This window comes from Botryllus schlosseri, chromosome 3, assembly GCF_051294905.1.
Source record: "Botryllus schlosseri isolate E-star chromosome 3, Bs_hap1, whole genome shotgun sequence".
Taxonomy (NCBI): domain Eukaryota; kingdom Metazoa; phylum Chordata; class Ascidiacea; order Stolidobranchia; family Styelidae; genus Botryllus; species Botryllus schlosseri.
Genome location: NC_137238.1, coordinates 25759404 through 25773655, shown reverse-complemented (window position 1 = coordinate 25773655; position 14252 = coordinate 25759404). Strand labels below are relative to the sequence as shown.

General features: G+C 39.8%; 1 protein-coding gene and 1 long non-coding RNA gene across 3 annotated transcripts in view; one reads left to right on the top strand and one right to left on the bottom strand.

Moving 5' to 3' along the window:
* The window catches only part of LOC145436203 (uncharacterized), an 81217-nt gene extending 77889 nt beyond the window's left edge, over positions 1-3328 (bottom strand). The window contains exon 1 of one of the 2 annotated variants that reach the window (XR_013914213.1): positions 342-3328. This is a non-coding gene — a long non-coding RNA (uncharacterized LOC145436203). The remainder of the gene's footprint in view (positions 1-341) is intronic. The other variant, XR_013914212.1, reaches the window with a different exon arrangement.
* Positions 1-14252, top strand: part of LOC145435413 (uncharacterized) — a 428570-nt gene that overhangs the window by 192893 nt on the left and 221425 nt on the right. The window lies entirely within an intron of this gene.

Below are 14252 nucleotides of genomic sequence, written 5' to 3'. Positions count from 1 at the left end.
TCGTAGCAATACCTTCGCTGTGAGAGTACATGAAGTAATTAATGGTGCTCTTAATATGCATGATTATGACCTTGACATGCCTATACGTCATCTTAGCGATAGTGCTCTGTGAGTGTGATATCAACCCATTAGATCGCAATACAATACGTGCAGTAAAATGAAAAATTAGGCGATTGGAAAATGAGTCACTGCGAAACTTGACCAGGCAACATCCTTCTATATGACAGCACACGCTACCGATCTACAGGAGACTAGCCACCGAATAAAGACATTTGAAGTGGCATACATTGATAAAAAAAAATTAAACAACTGTTTAATATAAAACATAAATGTAAACTCACCGTTTCGTTGTTTCCTAGAAATGCAGGTTTTCTCGATCGATGGATGTCGGATGTATGATAATTATCCCAACTCAGATTTCACATTATGTCACATATTGAAAACTAGGCCGATAACATTATTCTGTAGCTATAGAGGCTAAATGAGTGTGAAGTAATAGTGCATTTAGACTAATTATGGAAGTGATAATAAGTTAAATTAACATTGCAAATATAGTAACACAAAGTCTGTACAACATTCATCACAAAATAAATACCGGAACACTGTAAATCACTGAGATGGGCTTTTGGCCTCCAAAATTTCACATCCCATAAATAGTTTAGGTCCAGTGACTCTGCTCTGTACAGTAACCATGACTAATATCATGATTTTTCCATTTATGGATAAATTTGTTTGACAGCGTGTTAGATATTCACATTTTCATAACAAATAAAGGGTGAACAGTGGACAGAATGCATGTCCCAGCCACGGTTATCGTACCAATGTTATCCACACCAACCTGCTATTTGGTTCAGGAAGCATTATCTTAAACAACTCATCAACCAGTATTTATGCTTAATCAATCAAATAATTGGTTATTACGGTAAAATGGATACAGTCTAATTATTTCACCACATAACTGCACACATATTCGATTACTTGATATTTATCGTAATCTGCTAACTAAAATACAGTGTATATTGCTACAAATTAACACGCTATACACAGTCGTTGTTTTGGCTTTGCAAACAGTTGCAAAGGGAACATTAGATGTTATTTGTTTAGCCTCTTATACTTATTGTCACAGACCAATCTTAAACCGATAGGTATCGCCATCAAACACTCTCCCGGCGTAAAACCGGGTCAGCCCTTTATCCTATGTTTGTTGGAATACAAAACCAATACACAGATCCGACTGCAGACACTTCACCAGGTCACGAAAACGCAGACAAAAATGTTTTATTTACAGCCCCAATACACTAACTTGTTATTTAGTAAACTGTCTACGGATACAATATATTTTTACATTTTTGCGCTGTCAAATAACTGTTATACAAAAGACAAATAAATGGCTTTAATATCACGGAGTACAGACGAGCTTTACCTTGCAACTCGCCTAATTAATTTCTGCATGGGAAACAGTAGTATCCTGTCCGCACAAAAAGAATATTACTGATGCCGTTATAACGATATGCGTACCGCCCACGACGACGAAACAAATCTACAGGGACGTTATCATTTTCAAATAATTGCGGCTCTATACATTAAAGATACAGAATCGCGCCCGCTGTATTGCGATATCGCTTGGTAGACATTGTGTTTGCTTTCATGGACTGTTTGCCCATTACCTTCCACCACCATTTCCAAGAGTGCCTTGTGTTTCAATAAATCATGACTGGGGCTCTTATTGGGGATTAAAGGCTTAACCAATGTAGGTTACGGTTTCCTAAAACGCTGTGAGTCGATGTACGGCACTTCGTGACTATTCGCCATTAGATAACTATTGCGGAATTTAGGACTTGATTTATACAATGGTACTATACCCAGTCAGTGCTGACGAAACTAAATGAACTTCGGTTTTATGATACCGATTTCAAAATTAGATTCGATATCGATATTCCTCCTTGGTACTATAGACCAATATTACAATTCGACGGGGAAAGTCGAATTGATAGATAATATTAATGGTAATGGACGACAACTTCGCAATCGAATATTAACCGTTGTCAATGCATGAATTGCATTGGAAAATGTGAACATGTCAGTCATAAACAATGTACTTGCATTTAATAGTTATACATTCAAGTCCAACACAACCGAAGAACGGTCATAATCAGCAGAACTACGCTGAAGTTGCAATATCTAAATGTTTTTAAAAATATATAGCGACTGAATATTCTTTACGAAAACTGTAAGGATGATTTTTAATACATCCTGGTTAATAAAAATTTATAATCCAAATCTTATAGATAGCCTTACATTCTGCTCTTCACACAGATGACCAAACTTTTTTGCACAGGACAATATGTAATATTTCAAACTGAACGAATATATTCCCTAATTTTGCATGATAAGCAAAAATTAATTACCATTACCAGAAAACCTAATTTAGTTCACGTCAGACACAAAACTTCAAAAATAGTGTACTTTATGACATCACAATGTCAGTGTACACTGTACAAGACTGTACCATATCGCTGGGGGTTGCGGTGATTAATTAGATAGTGCTTTCAAGAACCACGCCACACTATCATTACAATTTAGTCACGGCTTCTATTGTATCGTATCGATAATTGCTCGTGAAACTGTATTATACGGGGCTTCGGAAGTTTGCCTAATGACGTCACAATTGAACGGGTACGGCAAATTAATAACATGATAGCAGCTGTGCTCAAAACAATTTGTAACAAACATAGCACGTGCACATCTATCTTTTGTTTCTTAAACGGAAATGATGACGCATTGTGACGTAAAATTGTGTGTTGCAAGCAAAGAAGGTCTGGTCTGTCGATTTGCTTGGGTAAAAATACCTCTACAGGCACATCATCCATAATGTCAAGCTGAACATTTTGACGAGGCATATATGGAACATAACTGTCTGTCACCACATACGAATAAGTGACATTCTTTCAAAAATACACAATCACACACCCTAAAATGCTTTGCCGCGAATCAGACACAAAATGCGACGAAAGATCTATCTAGCCACAGCAGAATACGTCTGTATTGTATCTGCACGTTCCATACGTACATATAATTACAATAGACCAACCGCAACGGCTGCTTACAGAGAAATAATGGCTGATAGATCTCATTACGTTTCAGCTGAAGACAAAATGGTCACTTGCGCGAATAGCTTTAAGTTAACATTAAAAATGCATCCTAACCTTCCCTTTTAGACGCAATACACCCAAATTATAGGATGAAATATCGGTTCTGAAATTGTCTCATCTGTAGCTTCCAATTACGACAGCTAACTTAACAAAAAAGCAGTGTGACAAACCCTCGCGACTTGCCTGTTCAGTTCGGTAATTCAAGATGAAATTACTCGTTCCGCATGCGGGCGTTAAAGAATGGGACGCCATTTTGTTTTGATCCCAACATGAAGGACGGCTTTGTGTATTGCAGAATAGAGTGCGTAACTGCGTATACACTATACAATTACATTCACATGTCCCGGTATTTCAAGTTCTATCAACACTTTAGCTTTTACGTGAGCCATCTTGAACTTAGTTCGGCTATATTAGTTGACAGATTGCATGCAACACTCGCTGGAAACCATTGCTAACAAACTTTGCCATATTGTGGTATGGGTAGTTGGCACGGGTAGCGCCAAAGTTTTCCTAATGCGCAGCTCTTTTGATGATTATTACTGGCACTGTGACGTAACAAGCCTCAGAGTTACGGCATTAATGACGCGTCAGCAAGCAGTCGTTACTAGGAGTTGGGTGGAAAAGTGATCATCAGGCATCTCGGTATATTGTTCAATAAATCAGCCCCATTCTCAGTCCTCGATTGGACTGTTCAAGGAATCTGGAATTACAAATAATTCGGGTACGGATGGAACTGTACGACAAAAACGTATTTCTTGGCAAAGTGTGTCCAGATCGTTAACTTGATAATACGCGCGGTACTTGACGGATGGCTCAGCTTTACAGAGCTGTATGTCAATAGCGGCGGAATGAGAGAATCGAAAAATCGAAGAGTACTCAAATGCCACAACGCAATGTAGATGATTTCTCGCGAATCGAAAACATGGCGCGATAGAGCAAGGCTACGGAATGCTGCGAGCGTAGCAGCTACCTTTTTCAGAGTTGGCCTACATTTGTCTCGAATTCATGCGTTTCCAGGCGACGTTGGGTAGGGTATACTGGTTGTGCTCGTACTATCATGTATGTTGCGTGCGCAAAATTCCACATTGAAGCTTTGCTCATGCCTCCGACAAACGCATAGTTGCATAAATTTCAAGGAAATAAAGTATTGCTAAGTTCAATTTCCAGCTGATAAATCCACGCGTAGGTCTGTAGGGTCGTGGACAGGTGTACGTACATATACTGTACACTGTATACAATAACAGATACAACGGTGACCGGACCTAGCGCGCATTCACACGCTCCTGTGTAAGCGCATCATCAGGAGGGGGTCAGTACCGGAGTACTGGTACTTTCGGAGTACACAAATAGGTATCGCCTATTACCTGCATTGCTTACTCAAGTACTTATGTTTATTTAGAGTACTGTCACTTCTACATCAAAGTTCTTAGGCAAACCAACATGATTTTATCGATGTGGATTTAGAAAGGCAGAATATACATTTCGGAAATGAGTTTCCATCACATTTGTGAGTGATTACAGAAGGACCGCGTGAACTAGCTCTTGCGCCACCGCAACGGAATATATTTTCGAATATTATACCGATTTGTAGTGTCATTGGTCCTTTTGAGTTAGTCCTTGCTATCTGGAGACTTGCAACCACCAGCCAACTGCTATTTGACCGGTGGCCAAATATACTTTTTGATACTATACTAAAGTACTTGCGTAGAGTAGTAGTTAGTAGGGATGGTGCGAACGTGAGGTTCACGTTCGCGTTCTGTGTGTGATCCTCGGAAATTTAGAAGTTCACCTTCACAAACGAACCTTGTTAGGCTCTGCACTGTGAACCTTTTTCATATATTACAATTCCACGTTATTAAACATCTTTACTTGAAATTTATTGCATTTCAACTGCGGGCCACTCTATGCATGGCGATGGCAGCATAAAAAATTAACACTAAACGAGCTTGTACCATGACAATCTCAAAAAAAATTCCTGCTTCGTTACAAAAGTTTGCTCGAAATATCCAGCTTTCTGTTAGTGAATATTTAGTGACTCTCTGCTGTGAGCTTGACCTGCAATCACACATCATCAATAGTTAAATGCGCTACATATAGGTAGTCAATGAATGATGCTTATTCAACCGATCAATGAAATTGATAATGTTGTCTGATATAAAAAATCTAGCAAGCGTATGGGGTCCATCTCGATTTCATATGTTTATTGTATCATAAAAACCATATCCGTGCGATTGGGGTGTTGGCTACTGCATTACACCTTGTTAATGGGGTAAAACCCATAGCACACTCTGCTCAATATTAACATAGCAACACTCAGACGCCGAATACATTGTCCGGTCTGGCCTGGACCGTTAGGGCGTAAGCTTATATTCCCTTGCAAGTCCTCGTCGAAATTGTTGGCTAAGCGACGGAAGATATTGATTTTATGGGATTATTATATTATTTGATTGCTCCCGTTGATACATTTGAAAACGTTTAAAACGTCAGTATGTATTTCAGCATTGTGGCATTCTGTGGCCGAGTCGTCGTTAGGTATGGTGCACATTAATATATATCACTTCACTGAAATGTAGGGTTCGAATTAGCAATATGTCGTCACGTGACGTCATGAGGTTCACGTTCGCGTTCACACAAATCCTTACAAAAAGGTCCGCGTTCACACGAAACTGAGCCTTTCAGAGGTTCGCACCATCCTTAGTAGTTAGAGCACGTAGTGTTGACATGCCTTGGCGATAACTACTTTTTGTAAATAAGTAGAAATTTACTTCTAATTCTAAATCTACTTCTACTCGAGTAGACACGCTGACTATTTTGACTACATGTGATCATAACTATATACCCGCATCACAGACCCGTTTCTGACAACCTGATTAACGATTACAATAGCGTTGTTGCAAGTCATAAGTTATTTACATCAATACCGCACGGGTATGATATGTCATCGGCGTTAGCTATATACCTTAATTTTCTAGTTCAATTAATACCAAAGTATCAACGCCAATTCGAGATTTCACGGCCACTTCATGCCTACAAACTACACCACACTCTCTACAAGCTGTCATTTGGCGTAATGGGGTAATTTTAGTGTTGAAATCGCGTGAAAATATGCGTCACAATCAGAGAGACTTGTCGATTAACTGGGATCAACCAGTGAATATCAACGTCAGCAAAATTATCGAAGTGTAGACAGCTGAGCGTCACCATTTGACAATATCGAGGCGGGAGGTCGCCTGGACTCTGGAGACCACATGACAACGGCCCGTTGGGACACGGCCACATAGGTGGCGGCCACGGGAGGTTGCAAATCAGGGGTCGAGTGCGATACGTGCACAAGCGGAGATTAATATACGGTTAAAGTTAGGCCATCGGTACTTTCTGGTAATAAATTCTGCTTTCACGTCCAGTCCATTGAGTGGACCGATAATAATACACCAACCCTGGTTGAGATTCATTTCATTTATATATTTTATTTAAATATCGATATGTCGCACACGTGCAACATCGCACTGATGAAGTCATTTTAATTCACACATCATATATGCCAGGGGATTAAATGTAACGGAGGAGTGATAGGGGGAGAATGTATCAACGCTCAGTCAATCTTACCTAACTAGCAGTTGGGTTTCTTGCCAAGATCAATTTATCATGGATATATGTTTATGCTGATGATCGGCTTAATGCTTGACTAACCCCGGCACGTGAGAGATAAAAAAGGATCAAATATGGGAAATTTGATTCTCATTACACCAATTGTACTTATTCATTCATGAATTTTCTTTCTTTAGTTGCGACGCGTTGTCGAACTGAGTCCAGCAATGACTTTCACTTTTCCATATTAAAAAGTATAAGCAAAAATTAGCGTATGAACATGAAAAAACTGTTATTTAAAGTGTGAAATCATACACAATTACAAACTATACTGAGTAAGTGAAAAAAGCAGACAAACCTACTTTTGTACTAAGAATAAGTAGAAGTACGGATGACCTCGAGCTTACAGGAGGGCGATAAAGATATGTCGAGATTGATTAAGGCGCTGTGAGTCAAAAAGGTTAGAGAACCACTGGAATCGGAAACGTGTAATTCTGCTACGCAAAGTTTTTGTGCGAATATCATTCGAACAAAAAATACAGAAATATGCCAGTCGGCGTGACAACGTTAACCGGATTCCGCATTTTCAAAGCGGCCATGTGATAACATGTATGCAAGTTTCCATCATCACGCTAACACGAGATCACAGGACGCTCACGCATTGCACATCTCCACACAATAATCAATGTGACGTTCGAGAAACTGAACTTCAAACGAACCGCGATTTGCAAGGCATCAGGGCGTCGGAATACGCCACCGGCCTTATCATGGGAACCGCAATACCGGATAATCCGAGGGAAATCCCTCAAATATATCAGTTCTATCGAATACAATCCCTTGCCCAGAGATCGCAACAGATCACAAGATAAGTACTGATAATCCTTTTATACGAAACCGTCTCCATTAAAACGTATACAAGCGTAACATTCAAGGTTTTCCCACGCTCAGCAATATGCTTAATTTACAAATATGATAATATTTGCCCAATAATTTTATAAATGGTTTTTGTCAATTGCACTTTTCACCTACCAGTACGATATAATTAGCTTGGTCGGAACGAGAGAAGAACCTTGAAAGTAGAGCTTTATTTCATAGACGGTTAAATTTATTCGACATAGAATTGGAGACAGAAACTTGAATTGAAAACATATAAATCCAAATTTATGGTCCAATTTAACGTTCAAATTGTAAATAACCGATGCTGCGTAGCATCGAACAATTCATAACGACGAGTGATACAACGTAGTGTGAAGTATTTCCGTGTTCATAAATGATATGTGATATTGAGGCTGGATATTTTAAATGTTGAAAGTAAAAGCGATACTAAGTTTTTTAAAACGGATCATTAGTTGACATGCTTCGACCAGTATACGTATTGTTCATGAGTTGGCATGAGTCATGGTAACTACCGGGGAACCGAAAATCAGGGTGGCTCAGTCTGTCTAAGGCGTCGCCACAATGTATAGCCCCAGGTTACGCAGTAATGATAAAAATCAATCGTAGAAGGACGACACTGCTGGGCTGCCGCGCGTAAATCCGTTTGTAATCCAAATTTTCAACGCATGAAAACACAACAGATAATTCCGTCTAATACTCGCATTTCTGCTTAGATGTCAGTACAATAAGAGAAGAGTAATCTGTGTTTTACACGGTGATTACGGGCGCATAATAATCAGTTCTTGTCTATATGAATAAGATCAAAGACGGATCCGATGGATTCGAATATAAGATTCGGGCAGTATGTTTGAGATTAAAGTATAAAGTGGAATTACTTTCCCTTCTGTTGGAATCGAAGAATCATTTGTCTCAAAAAGCGATCCCGCCCTTTCTACATACGTAGCGCCATTTGTTAAAATTAAACCCCGATTAATCCTTATATTCTATAGCCGGGCATGGTATGCAATCATGAAGCAAGAGCATATATTATACGGACAATTTCAATACGAAAAGATTGCAATTCAACTACGATTGAGAGCTCGCTCTGCAAACTGCAGCTTGAGTCAGACCGACAGAGCATACAATAACGGCGACCCAGTTATGAGCCTCATGCTACAGACTTATTTTTGATGGACAACATGCATCTACATTCCAGCTTTGAAACTAATCAACACATCAGCAATTAGCAGTCTCGCTTAGATTCCTATAAAAGCCCAGTGCGCACATAGACCAATCGTGCCTTATCGCAATTACAGCCCAACCCACTCTCTCATTGTGTATGTGCTCGGCATTGTGCAACTGTGATACACCACTAATATTGACCTCACGTGAAATCTGTGATCTAAATTCACCAATTCGGAATGAAACTTCGTATGCAGCCATATCAAGGGCCTGATAGCACTTATGTCACAAAGCAATATTTCAGTTCCCCACAATAGCAAAACTCACCCGCGTAAATATATAACTCCAGATCTAGAAAATACTGATTACTAATCAAAAGCATATCGCGGATGTAATTCAATATATCGTATAAGGTAATTTCAAACCTGCATTGCTACGAAATACAACCACTAGTAGTGCGTAAATGCATCATGCCATGTGCTCGCTTCTGAGTGACCAAAGCTGATGCTTGCTTCTCACTTAGGTTACTCACTTAGGTTACAACTGACTTCTGAAGTTCGACCGTTGGCTGTCGCCACAATGTCAAGTACTGCATATCGACTGTGTATCGAAGCAGAATCAGACTCTACTAGACGAGGTTGTGTATTGTGCATCGATCACTTTATCACCTCGATGTGTGGAATCGCGTCGATGAACTTTACCATTTAGGAAATTAGATCACACAACTTTATTGAATGAGCGATATTGCCGCAGTCCGTGATGTGTATTGGAGATGAAGACAATGGAATTTGTCAAGGCCTAGGCATACTTCACGTTTAAATGCAAGCGTTACGCTATCGCAATAGCCGATGAGCCACACTCTAACCGTATTTTATCTATCCGATATATGATCCCTGGTTAGTTTAATGCATGTACAATTGTACATTGTACAGTTGTAGATCTACGTAAACTATACAAATTTGGCAGAAGTTAATCCAGTTTGATACGCAGCTTAGCAGTTAAGCTATGAAAATTGATGGCTGATGATCCCGCGTAGTAAACCTAGAATACTCAAACGACTCGATCTGACACGCGTCTTCGCAATCAGTACATAGTACTTCACGACACTGAGTAACTGTCATCCACGACAGATAAGAACTACCAACGATGACGACCCGTTAGTTTCGTAACCAGGGTCTGCTACAACGATTGGGTTACTCGAATTCGATCGAGTCGAATAAATGAAACAACAATATAACCTTTCTTGTCGGTAATTACACATTATTAACGGTATCAAAAGTGCATACGTGCAACACACGCGCGTCCACGTCGTCCAACTACTATATGGTCGACTTGAAAGATCATGGCGCTATCAAATATGCCGGACCTGTGGTGTCCATTGTCCAGCAGTATCTCACCTGCTATCCGACAGTCGTCGAGCATATGTCCAGCTCTTCACATTCAAGTCAAACTGCAGAAATAATCTACGGAATCAACACTATAGTAAGACCTTAAGTTTACCGGACTACGACCTGACATATCAATCTCGCCTTCCGACACATTTTACCACTTGTTATCGCTTGTGCTTTTATGTTTTAATTTTTTTTACTTTCATTCGGTCTGCATGCACCAGTTTTATTTCGCCTAGACCCAGGTGTGTGTCTGATTACAAAGGGTACTTCAAGTCCTTTCTACACCTTGCTATCTTTTCATTGTATCGCAATCTTGTGGTGTACTGGAATGAGAAAATTGTTAATATTTAATTGAATTGAATTTAAAGATATTTTCGACCCTTTCTTCTTGGTCGTAACAGAGCATCCAAAACATGCTATACAAAGCTTGGCTAAATAGTGGACACTGCATTTTAGTGATGTATAGTGATCGTCTTGCTCCATCAAAAACAAATTCTGTAAAATAGATCGCCGAAGAATGATAGCCATGATTTTTTTTGAAAGTCATATAAAACGAACATATCCGAACTGTCCCAATTATTCATGTTGCTATGACGTCATAACGATTGATTATCGGATACTCGAGTCGACTCGAAAGCTAAATAATGCTCGTTTCGTAATCGAATTATTTCGGCATCTTGATTTTGCACAGCCCAACTCGTAACAGTTAGATGCAGGAGACCTATGTAAAATCAACTCGGTAAGGTCACACCGGAAATCTGATGAATCTATAAGGGCTTAATCTCAACTCAATTCCACACGTACACGTTAAACAGTTGAAAATTCAACCCGAAACAGCTGGCTAGAGCTCAACGCTAACCTGTTGCGTAGCAACAAATAATTGGTTTGAAGCGAAAATTAAGTAGAAGGGTGCATTTGTATCTCGATATACTCTACATTTGAACAGTAACCACGGAATCAACGGACATCGCGGCTAAAATATATAGTCAACCAATAATACATAAACGCCGCCTCCAACAACCACCCCTTCCGCTATAACCCCACGCAATGAGAACGATTACAAACGTAAGACCCTGATTACTCGCGATTTCACGCACAACAACTTTATTTTCACACCGATCCTAATGAGCCGCTCGCAATTAGTTGTGATTGCGAGTTACGTGTTCGCGAGCGATCGCGATTTCAAAGACAATTGCGGAGAAAGCGCTAGGCACTTTCACAGGTGCGTCTCACCGCGAGGGTATTTGTTGTCTGAATTTTCACGCCATCTCTCAAGTTTGCGGTCGCACCAGGCGATATCTACTTCTGTAAAGTGGAATAGGTAGTGCGCATAACTATTGCGATGAATAGTGATCTCAAATTAACGATGTCGACGATTTCTGATACGCGATGCGCGAAATATTCAAATGAAACGCACCTCGAATGCAGTGTAATTTTGAATTAGTGTTACACGCTAAAGTGATCAATCTAGTCAATGTTACTACTCAAGTAGAAGTAGAAATATCGCCATGTATTTCTACTTCATTGTAATAAGTAGCAATTTGCAGGACATGTCAAAAGTTCTATAAGTGAAGGAGAAACTCAGTTATGGTCCTAGAGTACACAAGTAGGCTAGGTAGTTTTAAAAAGTTTGTCTGGTCGACGGGTACATAGTGCTAGCTGCTTTCGGAATTACGAGATCCGCCATCGCGTCTAACACAAAATTTCTAATGACACTAAACCTAGGCAGAATTTGCGTAAGAATATTCAGTTACCCTTCCAATCCGTCATAAAGTATTGCAAACTTACGCCAAAAGCACTTTCTACTTATTAAAATTCAGATTGTGAAAACTAATTATAGTTTTGCCTAAGAAACTGTAGTGAAGTAGGAGGATAAGTGGTCTAACGACACAACCACATCAATACTGAAACCTACTTGAGTATACTCCGAAAAGTAGCAGTACTTCGTTATTGACCAGGTTCACCTCTGTGATTAGACGACAGTTTTTCTATTAGTGCCACGTTTGTGTGACTATAGGAATGGCAGGAAAGGGAGTTACGTATTTTGTCCTAGATGATTTTGCTGCATATACACCGACTCATTATACATACACACGATCTGCACATATGGAGATACCATGATTGCATATGCCGCAGGAAAATAAGGGTGTAGGCATACCCTTGTATGGCTTTCCAAGTCTTGCACCACCCCTCCTTGCTATCCCGGTAATGCTGAGCTCCATGCGGCAAAGTCAAGGATACCAGTGTTACTAATCAGGTCTTTGGTCTGTCCCTGCCGGAGATGGAACCCACGACCTACCGATCAAGAAGCTTGGCGCTTCGCCATTGCGCTATCTTGTCGGACAGAAAGATGCGCGTACTCGAATTCGTGTCGAGTATCACCACTTCGAATGATTCAAGCCAGGTCGCAAGAGGTGATCCTATCTAGTATTGAATTAATTGCTTGCTTGCTAGTAACGGTTGATAATTATCAACGAGAGCTATAGTTTTGATACATGGCCAAGAAGCCTTATCACAGCATCCCAGACATATAGCTCAAAGCTACGCGCGTTTGAGGAAACGGTATTTATGTGAAGAAGTGATGGACCCGCAATGTTGTCATGAAATGCAATGAAATAGTTATGGTCGAGCTGATACGAAATTATTACGTGATGTGTAGTTGGCATTATTTTCTTTATGGTCGCTTTAAATGTGAATGTTGGTTCTAACAAACTTATCCATACTGTTACGACGTCATAATTAGTGATATTCGATTTTGCTCAGCCCTATTTGTGACTAGAAAGTCATTATTATTATGAGGTGAGAACGACGGTGAAACACCTGTTGAATACCTTGAAATATAAACTACAGTCTAAATGACATCACAATGATCGAATTGTATAGTTTGCTCGTTTTTACCCTCCTACGAATTAAGCATTGATACGAGGTGATATCATTACTAGAATATTGAATTCAACTACAATAACAAGACTGTTTTTCCCTCGACGCTGCACGGAAGCGAATAACGGAGCTGATGTTTTGTGGTAGCAGCATTCCGCATGAGGGTAATGTGTTTGGAAATTTGTTCCCGACCGGAGTCTAAGATAGGCACAGTCAACACGTTTGTCAGTTTACTAACAGCATAATTTACTCCATGAATTAACCGTCAAATTATTATGACTCTGTTGTTATCCAGATTCGCTGACACGACCCTTATTTACAACGGCATGGCAGTGTATAAATCTGACTTTTCAACGAGTAACAGCTCGCCAAATGACGTCATATTAACAGTGATCATTTTCGAGGTCGCCAGCGTGAAATCACTAATATTATAACACCTAAAGCGAGAAATTGGTCTGTCAACAATCAGGTGATAATCCTTTATTCCGTATCACCCGCGATCGATGATACCTTCAAATTGGCGTATAAGGCAACGAAAACCGCTACATTTATACAATAACAATAATGGCAGACACGTATGATATGAAGCCATCAATATGTTCCCCTGGATCTGTTTATACAAGGGTTGCGATTATATAGCAATATCTCGGGAATTGTCGGCGAATCTGTTTATGGATTCTAGAAGTAAATCGTTTTAAACGCTCTCTTCACTACCGTAATGCAAACGGATACAACGAAGGAAAAGATAGTTTAAGTCCAATTATCTCTGTCACGTACTAATGTAGATAAGAAAATTATTACGCTAGACTAGCAGTAACTGAATTGGGGAAATCCACCGATCATTGCAATTACACCTGTTCTTCTATGTATTTGAATACTCGAAATTCGTTATTGATATGAAGCGATTCTATTATAGTCAGTATATATACTATGTATACACACATGACATGTTAACTTATCCTGCTAGGTTGCGAAATTTAGCAATGCGCTGAGTATAACAGTACTTTTGCCGGTTCACTTCTAGGTCACACTAGGGCTACAGTTGTGACGTACACGCCGTGATCTTCTGATGAGGGCTTAGCAACGTAAACTGTGATCGGTGACTCGACGGGTCAAACTCGAGATGACACATCCCAACTCACATCCTAATCGCGATTAACATCAAACTTTTTGCAGGATCGGC